This window comes from Onychomys torridus, chromosome 4 (genome assembly GCF_903995425.1).
Source record: "Onychomys torridus chromosome 4, mOncTor1.1, whole genome shotgun sequence".
NCBI classification, from domain to species: Eukaryota; Metazoa; Chordata; class Mammalia; order Rodentia; family Cricetidae; genus Onychomys; species Onychomys torridus.
In genome coordinates this window covers 83,037,485-83,059,328 of record NC_050446.1, presented here as the reverse complement: position 1 = coordinate 83,059,328, position 21,844 = coordinate 83,037,485, and positions in this window count along the sequence as shown.

Below are 21,844 nucleotides of genomic sequence, written 5' to 3'. Positions count from 1 at the left end.
CACACACACAGAGACACACACACATTCACACACACACACACACACACACACACACACACACACACACACACGTTCTAAGTCCTTTGATCTGTCAGTGAGTATCTTTCTTGACTCCACACTGTGATGATTCAGAGAAGCACTGCTCTAAACATGGCTGTGTCACCTCTCCTTGGATCCATACCCAACAGAGATCTCATGGAAATTATATCTTCAGTTTTCTGAGGAATCTATACTTCATTATAATGTTTATACTAATTTATATTCCAGTCAACCTTTTATAAAAGTTCATCTTCTTCAGGCTGCCAATATTCTCACCAGTAATTTGTTTGGTTTTGTTTTTGATAACAGCCATTCTAACTAGTTCAAAATAAAATCTCACTGTGGGTTGTTTAGTACTGCCCAGAGAATAGTCATACTGAACTTTTAAAAAATATTTTTATTTTATAATTAATTTAATTGTGCATATCTGCCACGGATTCCCCTGTCCTCCACTCCCACCCACAGCCCTCCCCCCAATACACCCCCCATCTCACCTCCTCCATGGCAAAGTCTCCCCTGGGGGATCAGCTCAGCCTGGTATATTCAGCCAAGGCAGGTCAAGACCCCTTCTCCCTACACCAAGATGAGCAAAATGTCTCAGGTTCCAAAAAGCCAGCTCATGCATCAAGGACAGGCCCCACTGCCTGGGGGCCTCCCAAACAATTCAAGCCAATCAACTGTTCCACCCATCTAGAGGGCCTGGTTAAGTTCCATGCGGGCTCCTCAGCCATTGGTTCACAGTTCATGTGTTTCCACCAGTCTGGCTATTTGTCCCTGCACTTTTTCCAATCATGGTCTCAATATCTCTTGCTCATATAATACCTCCTCTCTCTTGCTGATTGGACTCCCAGAGCTCCACCTTGGACTTGGCCATGGATCTCTGCATCTGCTTCTATCAGTCACTGGATGAGAGTTCTATCATGACAGTTAGGGTGTTCGGCCATCCGATCACCAGAGTAGGCCAGGTCAAACTTTTAAAGCATGTTTCTCTTGATAATTTTTTGTTTAAATAATTATGTTCAGTGTGTGTGTGTGTGTGTGTGTGTGTGTGTGTGGTCTGTATATGTTTGTATATGTGTATGAATGTGTGTGTTTTTTATATCAATGTGTATGTGTGCATGTACATGTGCATGAAAGTGTGCATACACATTAATACGTGTACTTACGGAGGCTTGATGTCAATGGGAAATGTCTTTCTCAATTTCTTTCCACCTCATTATTTGAGAGATCTCTCTACTTGGAGCTCAAAGATTTACAAAGGCTAACAGAAAAATGAGCTAGGTATTTACCTGTTCTTTTCTCCCCTGTTCTGAGAATGAATGCCACCATGACTAGCTTTCTTTTTTCTTCAATGGGTATTGGGGATCTGAATTCAGGTCCTCCTGATTGTGAGGTAGGCACTTTCAATCATCTTCCACTCAGAATTTGGTCGTTTTTAATTGATTTATTTGTCTTTTTAAGTTTTTTTAGTTCCTTTTGTATTTTGGATATTTCACTCTTTCTTGAATGAATAATGTGAAAAAAAATCTCCCCATTCATAGCCTGTCTTGGGACCCCATTGTTCAGTCACCTGTCTGGATAGAAACATATTAGTGCAATTCAATCTCATTATATATTACAATTTTTCTTGTTTTTGCTTTGATGTCTTAATGAATGCTCTCAATATCTTGAAGTGCTTCCCTTTTGAGTAGACTGATTCACAGCTATTCTTAACTCATTTTGAGTTGATTTTCATATAATGTGAGAGGTGCTACCATTCTGAATATCTGTGTTCTGTTTTGCCAGCACCATTTATTGAAGAGACTGTTTTTTCTTTAATATGTGTATGTCAGCTTTGTAAAAATTCATCTGGCTATGTGTTAATGGGTCACTTTTATTTCTCAGCCAGATTCAGAAAGACAAAGCTCACATTTTATATATGTAATCTACATTTTAAGACATGGCAGTAGAGGGAAGACTACTGAGAAAAGGAGGGGCACCAGATCAGGTAGAGACAAGAGAATAATGAGGAAGAATTTGTTTAAAGCACATTATTTATACATGAAATTCATTAGGTTATAATGTGTGGAATTCTTTCTTGTATATTTTATTCTGTTCTATTTGTTTCTGTGTCTATATTTAGTCTAATGACTTGCTGCTTTGATAACTATAGTTTTGAAATGTGTTTTAAAGTGAAGCATTTTGATGCTACCAGCTTTGGCATTTTTGTTGATAATGTTATTTGTATTTGGTTTGCTGTTATGTATCATTGATCATTCTGTATAAGTTTTTTATCTTGTTTTGGGAAAGTCTAAAAAGAATTGTACTATTATTTGGATCAGAAATCCCAGTGACCCATGTGCTTAGTCCCCAGCCCGTACCACTACCAAGAAGTAGTAGGGCTTTTCATCTATGCGACATAGTCCATGGGACATATTTGCATCTTTGACACATCCTTATCAGTCTCTCTTAAACTATGAGGTTAACAGTTTCCATTACCAATTATTTCCATTAGGATGCCATGCTTCAGCATGAGCCCAGAAGCAACTAGGTACAGGAAATATATATTTAAACCTCTGGCCAAGATAAAAAATGTTTTCCTTAAAATTGGATTTCCTTTTAAATGTTTCATACAATTATAGAAGATTTACTGCTTTAAACTACATTGGTTCTTTAGAGGGAATTGTATTGAATGTGAATATTTCTTTGGATAATATCAATTTTATAATACTAATTTTATTAATCCATAAACATAGAATGTCTTCCCTTTTATATCCTATAATTTAAAGGTATTTAATTTTTTGATAAAAAATTATTTCTTGTGTCTTCATTTTTAATATATATTGTACAGCAGACTCATTTTACAATTTTTCTTTCAATATGTTTTTGATATATAAAAATTGTACAGTTTCAGTACAAATTCAATATGTTGAATCTACACATGTTCATAATGTTCCTAATCAGTTATCAGTTCCAAAAGGTTTTTGGTTTAGCTTTTGGAATTTTCTATTTGTAAAACCAGGCTATCTTCATACAGGGTTAATTTTGATTATTTTTTCCAGTTTTTTTCCTCTTTTTGATTTATTCTCTGAGCACTTCCTCTGATTAAAATTTGTGTTATTATGTTGAATCAGAATGGTAAAAATCTCATTTTGTTTCTCATATTAGACAAAATTATTGTTGCACTAGGAGAATAGCTCAGGGGGGAAAGCGTTTGCTATGACTGGAGCATTATCTCCAGCATCAATATAATACAAAACAAACCAGCAAACAAACAAACAAACAAACAAACAAACAAACAAACAAACAAAAAGACAGGCCTAGTGGCCCACGCTTGGAATTCCAGCCCAGAAGAGGTAGAAACAGACATAATCCAGGCTTGCTGGTAGGCTGTGGGTCATCCAGAGATTGACACCTGAGGTTAACTTCCAGCAGGGATCTGAACATGCATTCATATTCATATAAACACACACACACACACACACACACACACACACACACCACCCCAAAAGTAAGAAATTTAAAAGTTTTTCCTCTTTAACATGATGTGAAAGGTCAATTTTTCCCATGTAGATTTATTATGTGGCATTTTACTCCTTATGATTACAATTTGTTGTGACTTTATCATGAAAGAATATTGAACTATTTTAAGTCATTTCTGTATCTACTGTGATGATTATAAAGGTTTTGCTTTCAATTTGATGATGTGCTATAGAATATGTATAATGTTGTGTGAATTCTGTACCTTTAAACATTTTTGCATCCCTGGGGTAAATATCACATGGATATGTGTGTGTGTGTGTGTGTGTGTGTGTGTGTGTGTGTGTGTACATAATTTATCAATGAATCCCCAACACTTTAATTATTTCTTTGTTGAGAGACTTTTTATTATGGATTAAATCTCATTATTCCTTATTACTGGCAAAGTATTCCGTAAAAATTTACAAGTATAGATTTTACATTTTATGTCATTTAATTTTGAAATATATGGATATATACTTGTACATTAAGGCATTTAATGTCAATGCTAATTTCTACTTATTTATTGATTGATATTAAAGGCAAGGTATCATTGAATATAAGCTTTCCTGAAACTCAATTAAATATGTAGCTAGAGAAGCCTTGAACTCCTAATTCTCCTACCTCCACCTTCCCAGTTCTAGGATTATAGAAAGGTGTCACTGCATCAGATGAAGTTTTTTCTTCTCTTCCTTTTTTTCTTGATTAACCAAGATAATGGTTTGTTAAATCTTCATTTTCTGAAAATATTAACACTATTTCATTAGTTTTCTAATTAATGAAATTAAATTAATTTTCTCAATTTGTTTTATACTTTTCTAATTTTTAAGATTAATTTATGTTAGCATGAAAAGATTCCATTATCACATATTGATATATATGACTCCTTATAATTTATGCTTATTCACAGTCCTTCCCAACTTCTTTCTTTCTTAATGCTATTCTCTCTTGATATTCTCCCTCTTCCCCAACATGTGTCTTCTTCCACTTCCGTGTTTTATACATTCAGTTACATTCTCATAGACACACAGTAACATGCTACATTAGGATCTCATCTTCTCTACCCATGGGACTTTCCTACCTTCATATCCAACACACATCAGACTATTGGTTCTATCATTGAAAGAACGATAAATTGTTTTCTGATACTCATTTTTTGCAGATCTTTTAAGATCACAGATGAGTGAATATAGGCTGTTTTCGTGTGTTTGTTATTGTAGTTGAATTGATGTTTTGCCTTTGGGGCTTTAAATATTGTATCTTTGATTTGTATTTGTGACATTTGGCTAGGAAATTTCTTGGAGAGTTTCTTCTTTGATGATCCCTCTTTAAGGGTTGAAAAGCTTGTTGGTTTTGATTGTTAATTTCTTTCTCTTGATTTGAGACTTTTCTGCCACAGTTTCACTGAAAAGATTGTCTAATTTTGAGATTTTTACCTTCACTACCCTATTATTCTATGAATTCTTTTTTCAGGTATTATATTTTTTGATTATTATTATATTTGTGTTTTAATTTTACACATCAGCGATGGGTTCCCCTGTCCTCCCCACTCCCGCCCCCACCTCCATCTTCCCTCAATCCCCTCCCCTCCATTCCCATCTCCTCCAGGGCCAAGACACCCCTGGGGATTCATTTAAACCTGGTGGATTCAGTACAGGCAGGTCTAGTCCCCTCCTTCCAGGCTGAGCAAAGTGTCCATGTGTAAGCCCAAGGTTCCAAACAGCCAGCTCATGCACTAAGGACAGGTCCCACTCCCATAGCCTGGATGCCTCCCAAGCAGTTCAAGCTATTCAATTGTCTCACTTATCCAGAGGGCCTGCTCCAGCTGGGGGCTCCACAGCCTTTGGTTCAAAATTCATGTGCTTCCATTCGTTTGGCTATTTATCCCTGTGCTTTTTCCAATCTTGGTCTCAAAAATTCACGCTCTTAAAATCCCTCCTCTTTCTCGACACTTGGACACCTGGAGCTCCACCTGGGGCCTGGCTGAGGATCTCTGCATCCACTTCCATCAGTTATTGGATGAGAGTTCCAGCATGACTGTTAGGGTGTTTGGCCATCTGATCACCAGACTAGGTCAGATCAGGCTTTCTCTCGACCATTGCCAGCAGTCTACAGAGGATATATCATTGTGGATATATGGGGACCTCTCGAGCACTCTGCCTATTCCTGTTCTCATGTGGTCTTCATTTATCATGGTCTGTTATTCCTTGTTCTCCCCTTCTGTTATTGATCCAGCTGGGATCTCCTGCTCCCCTAAGCTTTCTTTCCCTCAAATCTTGCCCTTCATTACTCCCACTGTCGTCCAGGTTGTTCATGTAGATCTCATCCATTTTTCTGTCATTGGGTGATCCCTGGGTCTTTCCTAGGTTTCTGTTTTCTAGGTAGCCTCCCTGGAGTTGTGTAGCAGTCTAGTCATCTTTGTTTTACATCTAGTATCCTACTGTGAGTGAGTACATACCATATTTGTCCTTCTGAGTCTGGGTTACCTCATTCAAGTTGTGTTTTTCTAGATCCATCCATTTGCCTCCAAACCTCATTATGTCATTGTTTTTCTCTGCTGAGTAGTACTCCATTGTGTATATGTACCATATTTTCTTTATCCATTCTTCAGTTGACGGGCATCTAGGTTGTTTCCAGGTTCTGGCTATTACAAACAATGCTGATATGAACATAGCTGAGCAAATGCCCTTGTGGTATGATTGAGCATTCCCTGGGTATATGCCCAAGAGTGCTACAGCTGGGATTTGGGAGAGATGGATTCCCAATTTTCTAAGGAAGCGCCATATTGATTTCCAAAGTGGCTGTACAAACTTGCATTCCCACCAGCAGTGGAGGAGAGTTCCCCTTGCTCCACATCCTCTCCAGCATAAGCTGTCTTCTGTGTTTTTGATCTTAGCCACTCTGACAGGTATAAGGTGGTATCTCAGAGTTGTTTTGATTTGCATTTCCCAGATAGTTAGGGATGTTGAGCAATTCCTTAAATGTCTTCCAGCCATTTGAACTTCCCCTGTGGAGAATTCTCTGTTTAGTTCTATAGCCCATTTCTTAAATGGACTGTTGGGCATTTTGTTGTCTCATTTCTTGAGTCCTTTATATATTCTGGATATCAGCCCTCTGTCAGATGTGGGGTTGGTGAAGACCTTTTCCCATTCTGTAGGCTGTTACTTAGTCCTGTTGACTGTGTCCTTTGCTCTACAAAAGTTTCTCAGTTTCAACAGGTCCCATTGATTGATTGTTTCTCTCAGTGTCTGTGCTACTGGTGTTATATTTAGAAAATGATCTGCGGTGCCAATGTCTTCAAGAATACTTCCTACTTTCTCTTCTATCAGGTTCAGAGTAACTGGATTTATGTTGAGGTCTTTGATCTACTTGGACTTAAGTTTTGTGCATGGTGACAGATATGGATCTGTTTGCAGCCTTCTACATATTGACATCCAGTTATGCCAGCACCATTTGTTGAAGATGCTTTCTTTTTTCCATTGTACATTTTTGGCTTCTTTTTCAAAAATTGTGTGTTCATATGTAGTTAGAGTTTTCCTGCCTGGCCCAGTCAGGACAAATCTCTCTCACCCGCCAGGCCCATAGACGCTCAGACCCAACCAAGTAAACACACAGAAACTTGCATTGTTTACAAACTGTATGGCTGAGGCAGGCTTCTTGTTATCTACTTTTTCTATCTTAAATTAACCCATTTCTATTAATCTTTACTTTGCCACATGGCTTGTGGCTTACTGGTGTCTTTACATGTTGCTTGTCATGGTGACGACTGGCAGTGTCTCTCCACCCAGCCTTCCACTTCCCAGAATTCTCTTCTCTCTTGTCCCACCTATACTTCCTGCCTAGCCACTGTCCAAACAGCATTTTATTTGTACAGAGCAATATCCATAGCACTTCCCCTTTTCTTTTTTTTTCTTAAAAGTAAGGTTTTAACTTTTACATAGTAAAATTACATATAACAAAACAATTATCAAGTAAGAATTATAGTTAAAATATCTAGTCTATTTGTTTTTGCAAAATTAAATAAAATATTTTATCTATGCTATATTTATGAGTCTAAGGTTTTATCTAACTTATCTTTTATTTTAACTAAGCAAAATTATAACTATCTAGTCTTCTACCACATCAAAGACCTCAGAAGGATATGTTATTACCTGAGAAATGGGAGGAGGATGCAAATAACTTTCAGGAGTATTGTACGGTTGACAGAGACAGCTGGCAGCCTGGACAGTCACCTAATGTTCCTTTGTAAAGTTGGGGCATTTGTCTTTAGCCCACAGGGCTAGAGTCTCTCCGTCACTTCTGTCAGTGTCCTGTAGAATTTCTGGCAGTTTCCTCTGTGAAGCAGGTACCTGAAGGACCATTTTGTCAAGCAAAGTTTAGTTGTCACCTTTCTATGGGTCCTGCACGTCCAGTCGATCAAGCAGTCCAGGCAAGAAGGGTTTCTTGCCCAAATGGCTATTTTTGCCAAGGTGAAGATAAGATATGAAGTGTCTTCAATGCCCATCCTTCTCTCTGAAGTAAATTGGTGTTGTCAGGAGCAGGTATGTCTCATTGTCCAGAAAGTCTAAATTTTAAAAATATTTTAAATGCCATATTCTGTAGGTCTTTGAAGTATTTGAAGATTACTTATGTATCTGAAATATCTCTATGTATACCTAGAAGACTTAACTAACATGGCTAAGAGTATGATTATCATAGATGATTAATTATTAATCTTTAATTATCCATTACAATTTTAAATGAGCTATATAAACATAATTAACTTTAAGTTTGTATCAATAGACTAAAATCTATGCCAATGTAAAACATTTTAAACAAGTTGTTGCTCTTTAGAAGTAATTTCCTTAATCTACACTTTCTTCCTATTATATCTATATCATATCCCCTTTTATTCTTTAGAAAGAGATCTCAACCCACTTTAAATAAAAATACTTTTTTTCTCTGTCCCACACCGGAGGGCTCTTCTGATTTGGGACAGAAGAATCACTTAACCTTTTCTTTTAGCAATATGTCTGGGTTTAGAGAAGGAGTGAGCCAATTCCATCTCCAAAGCCAGCTTGATGTTTTTTTTGGAATTTGCGCATAGTTTTTCTTACTACTGCTGGAGGGGGGTGCTGTATCTTATGGGGACATAAAGAAAATTTTAGGATTATGGAGTAGTCCGTGAGGGTAAACCTCTGAGCCAGTTGCCTTGAAACCATTCTGGATGTTGGATCATCTGGGCCATGGTATCACTGGAGACCTTTCAGGTGGTCTTGGCTGATGAAACCTGATGTATCTTAATCTGGAACAAATCCACAGCCTCTGGCTTTCTGTGGAAACAAAATCAGAGACTCTTTTTCAAAGCAACATATCATTATCCAAATTTTGAAGTCAAAGTACCTTTAAAATTTATATATTTGTTTAACTCAACAGCTTTTATGATCAAATCTTTTTCTGTAGTTAAAAATCCCAAAGACTACATAAACCAGATTCTCTGTGTAATATCCATCTTTGTAAGGTTGAAACGCCTCTGTGGCTGCTGGTCCTGCCCACCTCACCTTCCCAACAGGTCAGTGGTACAGTTTACCACCAGCTCTGGGTCTGGAGCCAAGTGTACCATCAACTATCAGAAGCAGTTCTATCAAAGTAGTGAATATCCCAGAAACTTTTTTTTTTTTTAAACTAGCAAAGGCTAAATCCACCATGCAGCAGAGTAAAGTGCCACTTGTAGATTTCTCATTGCTACCACAGTAGTTCAAACCGGCAGGCTGCCACTAACTTGAGAGAGACAACTAGGAAGCTGTTTTTAGCTCCGTTTTAGAATCTTTTTTCTCAGGTTTTAGGTGGAAACTCTAGCCAACACGTAGGGCACCATTTGTAGTTAGAGTTTTCCTGCCTGGCCTAGTCAGGACAAATCTCTCTCACCCGCCAGGCCCATAGACGCTCAGACCCAACCAAGTAAACACACAGAAACTTGCATTGTTTACAAACTGTATGGCTGAGGCAGGCTTCTTGTTATCTACTTTTTCTATCTTAAATTAACCCATTTCTATTAATCTATACTTTGCCACATGGCTTGTGGCTTACTGGTGTCTTTACATGTTGCTTGTCATGGTGGCGACTGGCAGTGTCTCTCCACCCAGCCTTCCACTTCCCAGAATACTCTTCTTTCTTGTCCCGCCTATACTTCCCACCTAGCCACTGTCCAAACAGCATTTTATTTGTAGAGAGCAATATCCACAGCATTCATAGGTGTGCGGGGTAATGTCAGGGCCTTCAATTCAATTCCATTGGTCCACATGTCAGTTTTTATGCCAGTAACAAGCTGTTTTTAATATGGTAGCTCTATAGTAGAGCTTGAGGTCAGGGATTGTGATGCCTCCAGAGGTTGTTTTATTGTACAGGATTCTTTTGGTTATCCTGGGTTTTTTATTTTTCCATATAAAGCTGAGTATTATTCTTTCCAGATCTGTGAAGAATTGTGTTGGTAATTGATGGCGATTGCATTGAATCTGTAGATTGCTTTTGGTAAGATGCCATTTTTACTAGGATTATGCTGCCTATCCATGAGCATGGGAGATCTTTCCATTTTCTGACATCTTCTTCAATTTCTTTTTTCAGGGACTTAAAGTTGTTGTCATATAGGTCCTTCACATGCTTAGTTATAGTAACCCCAAGGTATTTTATATCATTTGTTGCTATTGTAAATGGTGATGTATCTCTGATTTCCTTCTCAGCCTGTTTGTCTGTTGTATATAAGAGGGCTACTGATTTTTTTCAGTTGATCTTGTATCCTGCTATTTTGCTGAAGTTTTTATTAGCTGTATCAGTTCCATGGTTGCATTTTTGGGGTCACTCATGTATACTATCATGTCATCTGGAAATAGAGAAAGCTTGACTTCATCCTTTCCAATGTGTATCCCCTTAATCTCCTTATGTTGTCTTATAGCTCTGGCTAGAACTTCAAGTACCACATTGAATAAGTATGAGTAGAGGGGACAGCCTTGCCTTGTTCCTGATTTTAGTGGTATTGCTTTGAGTTTCTCTCCATTTAATTTGATGTTGGCTGTTGGCTTGCTGTAGATTGCCTTTATTATGTCTAGGTGTGTTCCCCATATTCCTGATTGCTCCAAGACATTTATCATGAAGGGTTGTTGAACTTTGTCAAATGCCTTTTCTGCATCTAGTGAGATGCTCATGTGTTTTTTTCTTTGAGTTTATTTATATGGTGTATTACATTGACAGACTTTTGCATGTTGAACTACCCTTGCATCCCTGGGATGAAGCCTACTTGATCATGGTGGATAATTGTTTTGATGTGTTCTTGGATTCTGTTTGCCAGAATTTTATTGATTATTTTTGCATCAATGTTCATGAGGGAGATCAGTCTGTAGTTCTCTTTCTTTGTTGCATCTTTGTTCGGTTTAGGAATCAGAGTAATTGTAACCTCATAGAAGGAGTTTGGTAATATACCTTCTGCTTCCATTGTGTAGAACAATTTAAAGAGTATTGGTATTAAGTCATCATTGAAGATCTGGTAGAATTCTGCAGTGAAACCATCTCGTCCTGGGCTTTTTTTGCTTGGGAGACTTTTAATGACTAATTCTATTTCCTTAGGTGTTATTGGACTGTTTATATGGTTTATTTGGTCTTTATTTAACTTAGTTATGTGGTACGTATCCAGAAAATTATCCATTTCTTTTAGATTTTCCAGTTTTGTGGAGTAGAGGTTTTTGAAGTATGACCTGATGATTCTCTGGATTTCCTCATTGTCTGTTGCTATGTCCCCTTTTTCATTCTGATTTTGTTAATTTGGAAACATTCTCTCTGTCTTTTGGTTAGTTTGGATAAGGGCTTGTCTATCTTATTGATCCTCTCAAAGAACCAACTCTTTGTTTCATTAATCATTTGTATTGTTCTCTTTATTTCTATTTTATTGATTTCAGCTCTCAATTTGATAATTTCCTGGCATCTGTTCCTCCTGGGAGTCTTTGCTTCTTCCTGTTCAAGGGCTTTCAGGTGTGCTGTCAAGTCACTAGCATGAGATTTCTCCACCTTCTTTATGTGGGCATTCAGTGCTATGAATTTCCCTCTTAGCACTGCTTTCATAGTATCCCATAAGTTTGGGTATGTGGTATATTCATTTTCATTGATCTCTAGGAAGTCTTTAATTTCTTTCTTTATTTCTTCCTTAACCAATTGGTGATTCAGTTGAGCATTATTCAGTTTCCATGAGATTGTAGGATTTCTGTAGTTTTTTTTTTTTTTTTTTTTTTTTGTTGTTGTTGTTGTTGTTGTTGAAATCTAACTTTAAACCCTGGTGGTCCAATAGAACACAGGAGGTTATTGCAATTGTATTGTATCTGTTGAGATTTGCTTTGTGGCCTAGTATGTGGTCAGTTTTAGAGAAGGTGCCATGAGGTGCTGAGAAGAACGTATATTCTTTTTTGTTCAGGTATAATGTTCTGTAGATATTGATTAAGTCCATTTGAGCCATAACATCAGTTAAGACCGTTATGTCTCTGTTAAGTTTCAATTTGGCCGATCTGTCCAGAGGTGAAAGTGGGGTGTTGACGTCTCCCACTATTAATGTGTGGGGTTTTGTATGTGAATTAAACATTAGTAATGTTTCTTTTACATATGTGGGTGCCCTTGTGTTTGGGGCATAAATGTTCAGAATTGAGACTTCATCTTGGTGGATATTTTCTGGGATGAGTATGAAATGTCCTTCATCATCTCTTTTGATTGATTTTAGTTTGATTTCCATTTTGCTGGATATTAGGATGGCTGCACTAGCTTGCTTCTTAAGACCATTTGATTGGAAAGTCTTTTCCCAGCCTTTTATTCTTAGGAGGTGTCTGTCTTTGAATTTGAGGTGTGCTTCTTTTATGCAGCAGAAAATGGATCCTGTTTTTATATCCATTCTGTTAGTCTGTGTCTTTTTATAGGTGAATTAAGTCCATTGATATTAAGGGATATTAATGACCAGTGATTGTTCGTTTCTGTTATTATTTTTATTTTTTGGTTGTAGTGTGTGTGTACTTCTCTTCTTTAGGGTTTACTGCTGTGGTGTTATCTATTGCCTGTGTTTTCATGGGTGTATCTGCCTTCCTTAGGTTGGAATTTTCCTTCTAGTGTTTTTTGTAGGGCTGGGTTTGTGGATAAGTATTGTTTAAATCTGGTTTTGACTTGGAAGGTCTTGTTCACTCCATCTATGATGACTGAAAGTTTTGCTGGGTATATTAGTCTAGGCTGGCATCCATGGTCTCTTAGAGTCTGCATTATATCTGTCCAGGTCCTTCTGGCTTTCAAAGTCTCCATTGAGAAATTGGGTGTTATTCTGATGGGTTTGCCTTTATAAGTCACTTGTCATTTTGCCTTTGCTGCCCTTAATATTCTTTTTTTACTCTGTATGTTTAGTTGTTTAATTATTATGAGGGGACTTTTTGGGGGGTCTAGTCTGATTGGTGTTCTATAGGCTTCTTGTATCTTCATAGGCATTTCCTTCTTTAAGTTGGGAAAGTTTTCTTCTATGATCTTGTTAAATATATTTTCTGTACCTTTGAGTTGGTATTCTTCTCCTTCATCTATATCTATTATTCATAGGTTTGGTCTTTTCATTGTGTCCCAAATTTCTTGGACATTTTGTGTCATGACTTTGTTGGTTTTAGTGTTTTCTTTGACTGATGAATCTATTTCTTCTAATGTATCTTCAGCACCAGAGATCCTCTCTTCTATCTCTTGCATTCTGTTGGTTATACTTGCCTCTGAAGTTCCTTGTTTACTCAGATTTTCTATTTCCAGCATTCCTTCTGCTAGTGTCTTCTTCATTTTTTCTATTTCCCTCTTTAGGTCTTGGACTGTTTCCCTTGCTTTTTCATGATTTTCTTTCAGGGACGTATTGTTTTCTTCTGCTTTAATTGTCCTTTCCTCTAGTTTTTTATAGTGTTCTTCCCATTTGTTGTTTGTCTGTTCCTCTACTTTATTTTTTATTTCTTCTATATAAGGCTCTAGCCTCTTCATTATGTTACTTATAAGGTTGTTTTCTTCTTCTTCTTCCTTTCTGTGATGTTCAGGTCTAGCTATTGGAGAAGGGCTAGGTTCTGGTGATGCTGTATTGCTCTTTATTTTGTTGTATGTACTTCTGCCTTGGCGTCTGCCCATCTCCTCTTGGGTTCGTTCTTGGTCTTATCAGTGTGCTTGGTCCAGAGAGAGCTGACAGATTTAGGGAGCCTCTCTCTGGTCCACACGGAAGCTCTGGGCCAGATGGGAGCTCTGGTCCAGATGAGAGTGCTGGCCGGATTGGAGCTCGGGTGCTGGACTATGTTTCTCAGGAAGTCCCTGGGGTCTCCTTGTCTTGTCCTGATGGGAGATCCTCTTATCCAGATGGGAGTTCCAGGGCAGGATGGAAGCTCTGGTCCAGATGGGAGTTCCAGGGCTGATGGGAGCTGGGGGCTGGTCTCTGAGTCTCAGGAAGTGGCTGGAGTCTCCTGCAAATGGGTGTGGGGGCAGGGTGTGGAGACTCCAGGGTCTGCCTGCAGTATTGGAAAAGGGGAGCCTTCCTGCAGGGCCTGAAGAATGGCCAGAAACCGGGGCCAAGTTCGGCAGGTCCTCCTGGGATGGCTGGTGTCCAGGGGTGGGACCCAGAGGTGTTTGCCTCTCTGATTACAACCCCAGGCACTCACCTCTGGTCCAGATGGGAGTTCAGTGTTAGGATGGATGCTGGGGGCTGGTTCCTAAATCTCAGGAATTGGCTTGGGTCTCTGGCAGATGGGTGTGGGGGCAGGGTGTGGAGGTTGTAGCGTTCACCAAAGGGTCTTGGAGAGGGGGAACCTTCCCAGTGGGGATAAGGGGGCCCTGCTCTATGGCCAGAACCTGGGTCCCAGTTGGGCAGGTCTTCCCCAGAGTGGCTTGTGCCCCGGGCTGTGACCCAGGGGAGGGCCTCTCTGGGTGTGACCCCAGACACTCACCTCTGGTCCAGGTGGGAGTTCCAGATATCCTATGAATTCTTAGGTTTGGTTATTTAAACACATACCAAAGTTCTTGAGAGGTCTGGTCAGATTCATTAATTATGTTTTTCTTTTTACATGTCTAATTGCCTCAATGTTTTCCTCCATCTTGATACTTTCTTCCATTGATCTTCCCTGACAGTTTCCACAGTACTTCTCATTGGATTGTTTGACTCATTACCCTAACTTCTTGTTCTTATCATAAATTCATTGCCTTGCTGGATTTTGATCCGTGTTCTTATTTTAAATGTTTGTAAATGTTTTCCCTTTGTGCATGTCTGTGTTTCAGGTGTGGACATTGTTTCTATGAAGGAAGCTATCAGATCCTCAGGATCTAGAATTACAGATGATTGTGAAACATTATGTGGGTGATAGGAATTGAACCCAGTTCCTCTTGAAGAACAGCCTGTGCTTTAGGCCCTTAGGCCCTGAGCCACCTGACCTGCCCAGCTCCATTTTGTAAAATTTCCCTCTACATTGTTTTTTCCATCCACTTTGCTGTCTTTGTTGCCTATGTTCTGGCTTTATTTTCCCACTTTATTCAGCTGATTATTTCAGTAGTCTATTTTGTCAGTGATTCTTTTAAATGTGACTTCATGGTGGCCAATAAGGTGACTCAGTGGTTCAAAGCACTTTTGAAGCCTCATGAGTTGTGTTTTATGCCACATATCCACTTGGAAAGAGAGAATGACTGGACTCCCACAATTTTTCCTGATTTCCACATGTGGTGCATATTCACCCCTGTGCTACCTATATGCATACACACACACACACACACACACACACACACACACACACACACACACGTACTGTAGACCAATCTTAAAAGGTCATATTAAATAAAAGCTTGGAGCCAGAAATGAGGGTTAAAGCCTGAGAGAGATCAATGTACAGCCACAGCTAGCCTCAACTCACCAACTTTGCAGCTTCCAAGGCGAGCTACTTCCTGTCTACCCATACCTATATGCCTTTCTGTTCTGACTCTCATTTGCTCTCTCAGCCCAGCTACATCACTTCCTCTTCCTGCCCAGCGCTGTTGCTTCCTGTCTGTCTACATAGACCTCCAGACCTCTATGGTTGGTGCTGGGATTCAAGGTGTGTGTTCCATGCTTGACTATGTTCCCCAGTGTGGCCTTGAATTCACATAGATCCAGACAGATCCATGCCTCCCAAGTGATAGGATTAAAAGCATGTGCTACTATCATCTGGCTTCTATGTGAATATAGTGGCAGGCTTTTTCCTCTGATCCTCAGGTAAATTTTATTGGGAGACACAGTATAATGGGGGACACAATACATCACCACAATGTACACACACACACACACACACACACACACACACACACACACACACTGGGTCCTGTTGTGAATAGAGGAGCAATAGAGAATGGAATAGCAGGGTAAAAGTAATTTTATCAGGATCACAGGAAAAATGTGGGGTTTCTAATTAGGGAGGAAGAGGGGAGATAAGTACAGAAGAAGGGAGGAGAAAAAAAGAGTAAAGATGTCTAAGAAGGTAATAAAGAATAATGTTATTAGCTAGCTGCATGAAATAAAACCCATGATATATGTTCGTCTGTGTATAAATGTACAAATACAGGTTAAGTGAAATTTTCTCATCTGAGCTGACAATGCTCCCTGCAAGAGTCAAAGGCCATCCAACAAATCCTTCAAATCAGGTCCAGGAAGCCCTCTTTTGGGTTGTTGGCCAGTTTTGTCCAAGAAACCCTCAAGGCAATAAGAACTTTGTGCCACTGTCTTCAGTTGCCCTCCAGAGGTGGACAGTAAGTCCCATTGCTGAAAACACTATGCACTTCAGACACTGAAGTTTTCTTTCTTCATGTGTTCTTGTCAGAGTAGATATTGTTCTTTCAAACTCACATGTAGAATCCTTTTAGGAATTCTAGTATGCTTGGTCTAGTGATGATGTAGTCACTCACTTTTTGCAGTCCTTAAGGATTCTATTTCTACAGCATTCTTGAAGGATCATTTTTAGGAATACAGTGTTCTCATTTGACAGATTTTTTTCCCTTCTGCATTTTAAAAACATCATTTTCTTCACTCTTTGTAAGTTTTCAGCTGAAAATTCTGCCATTATTCTAGAGAAGTATCAATTTGATAAGCTGTGTTAGCTTTGATGCCACTAACTGCCATAGTGCATTCTCTCTATAGGCCTTTCAAGCTCTAGTTGATGACAGCAGCAGGCAGAGTTTCGTCAAAAGAATGCACATTCTCAATGTTTGTGGTGTTTTGTGAGTAGTGTGGCCATAAACACTGTATTGAAGCATCCAGTCTTGTATGGCTTGTAGGCTAGTGCAAGACTGATAGTAGCAGGGACATGGAGTGAATCACATTATTTTCAGCCATGTAACTGGGGAGAAGAGGATATGGATCCTAAATCCTAATTAAAACTACCCCAGCATCTTAGTTCTTAGGGATTGCACACTACTCTTTTGCCCTTAGCCACCTACTTTTAGTGTAGAGTGATTCATAGACTTGAGTTGTGAAGTCATAGGTACATTTCTAGGTAATTTGATAACTAAGGCTACAAACATTTTTACTGTGTTATGGGCTTCCAGTATGTTACAGCTTTACTAAGATTGCTTGTGCCTGACATGCTCAATAAAAGATGAGTTCTTGTCCATCCTTACTCCAACATTTTTCCACACTGTGATTCTCAACCTTCCAAATGCTATGACCCTTAAGTACATTCCTCATGTTGTAGTGACTCCCAGTCTTAAAATTATGTTATTGCTACCTCATAACTGTAATTTTGTTCCTGTTATGAATCATAAATGTAAATATCTGATATGCAGGATATCTGATATGCAACAACTGTGAAAGGGTCATTTGACTCCCATAGAGGTCATGACCCACAGATTGAGAACCTCTGCTCTACCTGGAGGATGATATAAGTACTCTACTTTCTTTCTGCTGACATCATAGGTATCCATGTTTTTCAGTATTCTTACACTAAGTTCCAGGGTTTTCTTTCAGCCTCTTATCTCAACTATAACTTTTTAGTTGTTTTGGCTTTTGTTAGTGGAGGATAAGGTAGGAGCCAGCTGTTCAGCAATGTTAGCATCAGATTCATCTTTCTTAAACTCATTTGAGCCCTGGCTGATTTCTATAGGCATTTAAAAATTTTCTTGATTTCTTATATAATATATTATTGAATTATGTTTATGATTTAACTCAGAAGTCTTAAGTTGTATGCTAGTTGTCTTTAGTGCTTTCTTATGACTCAGGAAGTAATGCTGTTATAATTCAGTAGAGTATTTATAAAAGAAAGTCTATTTTCTTGATGATATACATTTATAAAAGAAAGTCTATTTTCCTGATGATATAGATTTTTAGTGAACTATCATTCATTTTAAGACATAGACAAACATACACATGTACAAAAGGTAAATATAATTATAAATATGATTGCATAAGTTATTAAAATTATTGGCATTTGAGAGATTGCTTAATGGTTAAGAGCATCTGCAGCTCTTCCAGAAGACCCAGGTTTGATACCAAATACTCACATATTGTTTCACAATCATCTGTAATTCCATTTGTAGGAGTTCTAATGTCCTCTTCTAGCCTCTAAGTCCAGCAAACACACACATGGTGCATAGGCATACATTTATCCCAAACATTCATACACCTAAAAGGTAAGAATTATCACACAAAGATTAAAGGTATTTATTATGTCAAAAGCTTGAGTTGACTTCCTTTTCCCTGTTCTGCACATTGGTACCTGCACACCAGAGGTTATATGTTTGCTTCCAGTTCTCAAGTGACTCGCTGAGCTCCACCCATATTTCCTTCCCACATCAGGCCTATAGCCTTTTATAAAGGAACCAGTTTTGGATATTTCTGTACTTTCTTTTTCACATCTTCACCCAATTTAATAACTGATTGTGTCAAGTAGACCATAGACAAGAATATTCTCTCCTATTTTTATGATAGTCAATTTCCCTTCCTGTTTTAATCAAATGAACCAAGATATAAAGTCATTTATTATGATATTAGTCATTTACTAATTACTAGAACATAATAATGATTTGTACTTCTTAAAAATAATTTTTGTGCTCCCTATAAACAACTCAAACTTCTTTGAGCTTTTCTTTACTGAATCATAAATTTCTGCCATATGAACCTGGAACACAATAAGCCTGGATTCAAATTAGTAAGGGAAAGTGATGTCAGTCTCTCTCTAAGGCTGTGTGCCTTAAACATCTGTAACAACAATGTTTAATCATAAATGCAACATTTATCATGGAGGGAAACACATATCTGAGAGCTAAGTGAAAGAAAATCAAAACTATAGACCAAATTATCTTATTAAAGAATTAAGGAAGCATTACAGTGACATTCTAGTGCATTTTACACTGTGAAGGTTTTTTATCTTTACCTTTCAGATTACCTTCAGTTCAGGATAATTTTGGAACCACCTTTCATTAACTTCTTTGGCATTTAAATCTTAACTCCTCTACTCTTTGTCCACCTACGCCAATGTATAGATGGGATCAGGTAAAATAGGAAGTATTGATATTACTTGGAGGGCTAGAAAATGACTCTCTCCTTTAGTTTTGATAGCATTGAACAAAATAAAAATTCAAACCTCAAAATCTAGCAGGTCGGACTTCTATAAGAGCTGGCTTGAAAGAATGAAGAGAGTAATAGGAACTATTATCTAGCTGTATTTTTCTCTGGTGAAGGGGAGTCTATCTTTTAAAGTAAAAGTATTTTTGAGCCTATCTTTAGGAAGAATTCATGACTTTGGCAAGGGAAGAAGGAAGGCTACTTGTGGATCTCCACCTCTTCCTCAGCTTCTCCAAATCCAATCACCCAGTTTTATGCTCTATTATGCAATAGACCACATGCTGTGTGACCTCTCCTCACTCTCTGCCCATATTCCCAGGGGATGAAGCAGATTCAAATAGAGCAGCTTCCTTTCTCACTCTATGATGCTCCTCAGTCCCCTCTTTCTAGTGAATCCCCATCCCTAAATGTCAACTCCCAATTACCTAGAAACATTTTACCCACAATGCCCAGTGATCACACCAATAAGAATCCCAGAAGAATTTCCTACCAAGGAACACATAGCCACCACATTCTCTTAAGAACCAAGGAAGGCAACAGAAACCAAGGAATAAAATACTCATTCGATGAAGACAAGACCAGATATTACCACCCAGAATTAAAATTCTCTAAAACTTGGATGCCTATACAGCAATGTAGAAACACAATCATTAACTGCTAAGGTAATGTCTCCATTAGACCCCAGCAACTCCAACTGCAATGGGCCCTAAGTATTGCAATATAGGCAAAGCATAAAGAAAAATCTTTAAAATAGCCTTTATAAATATGGTAGAGGTTCTTAAAGAGGGAATACATAATTCTTCTTAAAGAAATGTATGAAAACACAAATAATGGAAGGGAATGAATAAAACAATTCAAGACGTGACAGTGGAAATAGAATCAATATATAAAATCAAACTGAGAAAAATCTGTAAATGAAAATTTTAGGAACTCAAAAGGAAACCTAAGAGGCAAGCCTCACCAATAGAATAAAAGAGATGGAAGAGATTCTCGGGCATTGAAGACAAGATAAAATAAATGGATACCTCCATCAAAGAAAATGTTAAATCTAAAAAAAAAAATCTTGGCACAAAACATTCAGAAAATCTGGGACACTATGAAAAGGCCAAATATAAGAATTATAGGAATAGAAGAAGGAGAAGAAATCCAGGTCAAAGGCACAGTAATTTTCAACAAAATCATAGAAGAAAATTTCCCTAACCTAAAGAAAGAGATGTCTACTAAGTTATAAGAAGCATACAGAGCATCAAATAGATTGGAACAGGAAAGAAAGCCCCTCCCCTATCTAATGATCAAAATGTTAAACATACAACAAAGAAAGAATATTAAAAGCTGGAAGGGAAAAAGACCATCTAATACACAAAAGCAAAGATATTTGAATGACAGTTAATATCTCAATGAAGAAAAAATCTAGAAGGGTCTGATAAGATTTTCTACAGAATGTAAGATACCACAATGCTAGCCTAGACTACTATACCCAGCAAAACTTTCAATCATAATAGATAGAGAAAAAAGACCTTCTATGATAAAACCAAATTTAAAAAAATATCTATAAATCAAGCACCAGAGAAGGTGCTAGAATTAAAATTCCAGCATAAGAAGCTTAACCACACTCAAGCAAGCACAGGTTATGTATAATCTCATAACAGCAAAGGAAAAGAGGGGAAACACATAGACACACATACAGATGAACACACACATAAACATACAAACAAACACCACAACAGCAAAATAGAAATAATCAACAAATATTGCCCATTGATCAATAATCTCAATCCCCTAATGAAAAGACACAGACTAACTGAAAGGTTCTGAGAATAGGATCCATCCTTCTACTGCATCCAAGAAATACACCTTAACATACAGGATAGTCATCACCTTAGGGTAAAAGGATGAAAAACTATATTCCAAGTAAATGGGCCTAAGAAGTAAGCTGGCATAGCCATTTTAAAATGTGACAAAATAGACTTCAAATCAAAACTGATTGGAAGAAGTTGGGAAAGACACTGCATACTCATTAATGGAAAAAAATCCACCAAGATGACATTGCAATTCTTAACATCTGTGCCCCAAACACAAGGATATCCTAGTTCATAAAAGGAACAGTACTACACCTTAAACCACATACTAACCCTTCCATACTGACACTCAGATCCTTAAATACTATTCTCATCATAGACTGATCACCCAGAAAAACAATAAACAGGGAAAATCTGGAGCTAATTGACATAAAACAAATGGACCTAACAAATGTTTGTAGAATATTTACCATGAACACAACAGAATATACCTTCTTCTCAGCATCTCATAGAACTTTCTCCAAAATTCACCACATATACAGATATAAATAAAGTCTCAATAGATATAAGAAAATTGAAATAACACCCTACACCCTATCCTGTCTGACTACTATGGATTAAAACTAGATATCAATGACAATAGAAACAACAGGAAGGTTATAAACTCATGGAAACTAAATAATTCACTGCTGAATGAAAAAAAATGGGTCAAGACAGAAATAAAGAAAATAGAAGACTTTCTTGAACTGAGTAAAAATTAATACACAACATACCCAAACTTATGAAACACAATGATGGTGGTTCTAAGAAGCAAGTTCACAGCACAAAGTGCCTACGTAAAAAAGTAAAATTGTAGAGATCTCATACTAGTAACTTTATTACAATCTGAGACATCTAGAACAAAAGGAAGAAAACACACACAAAA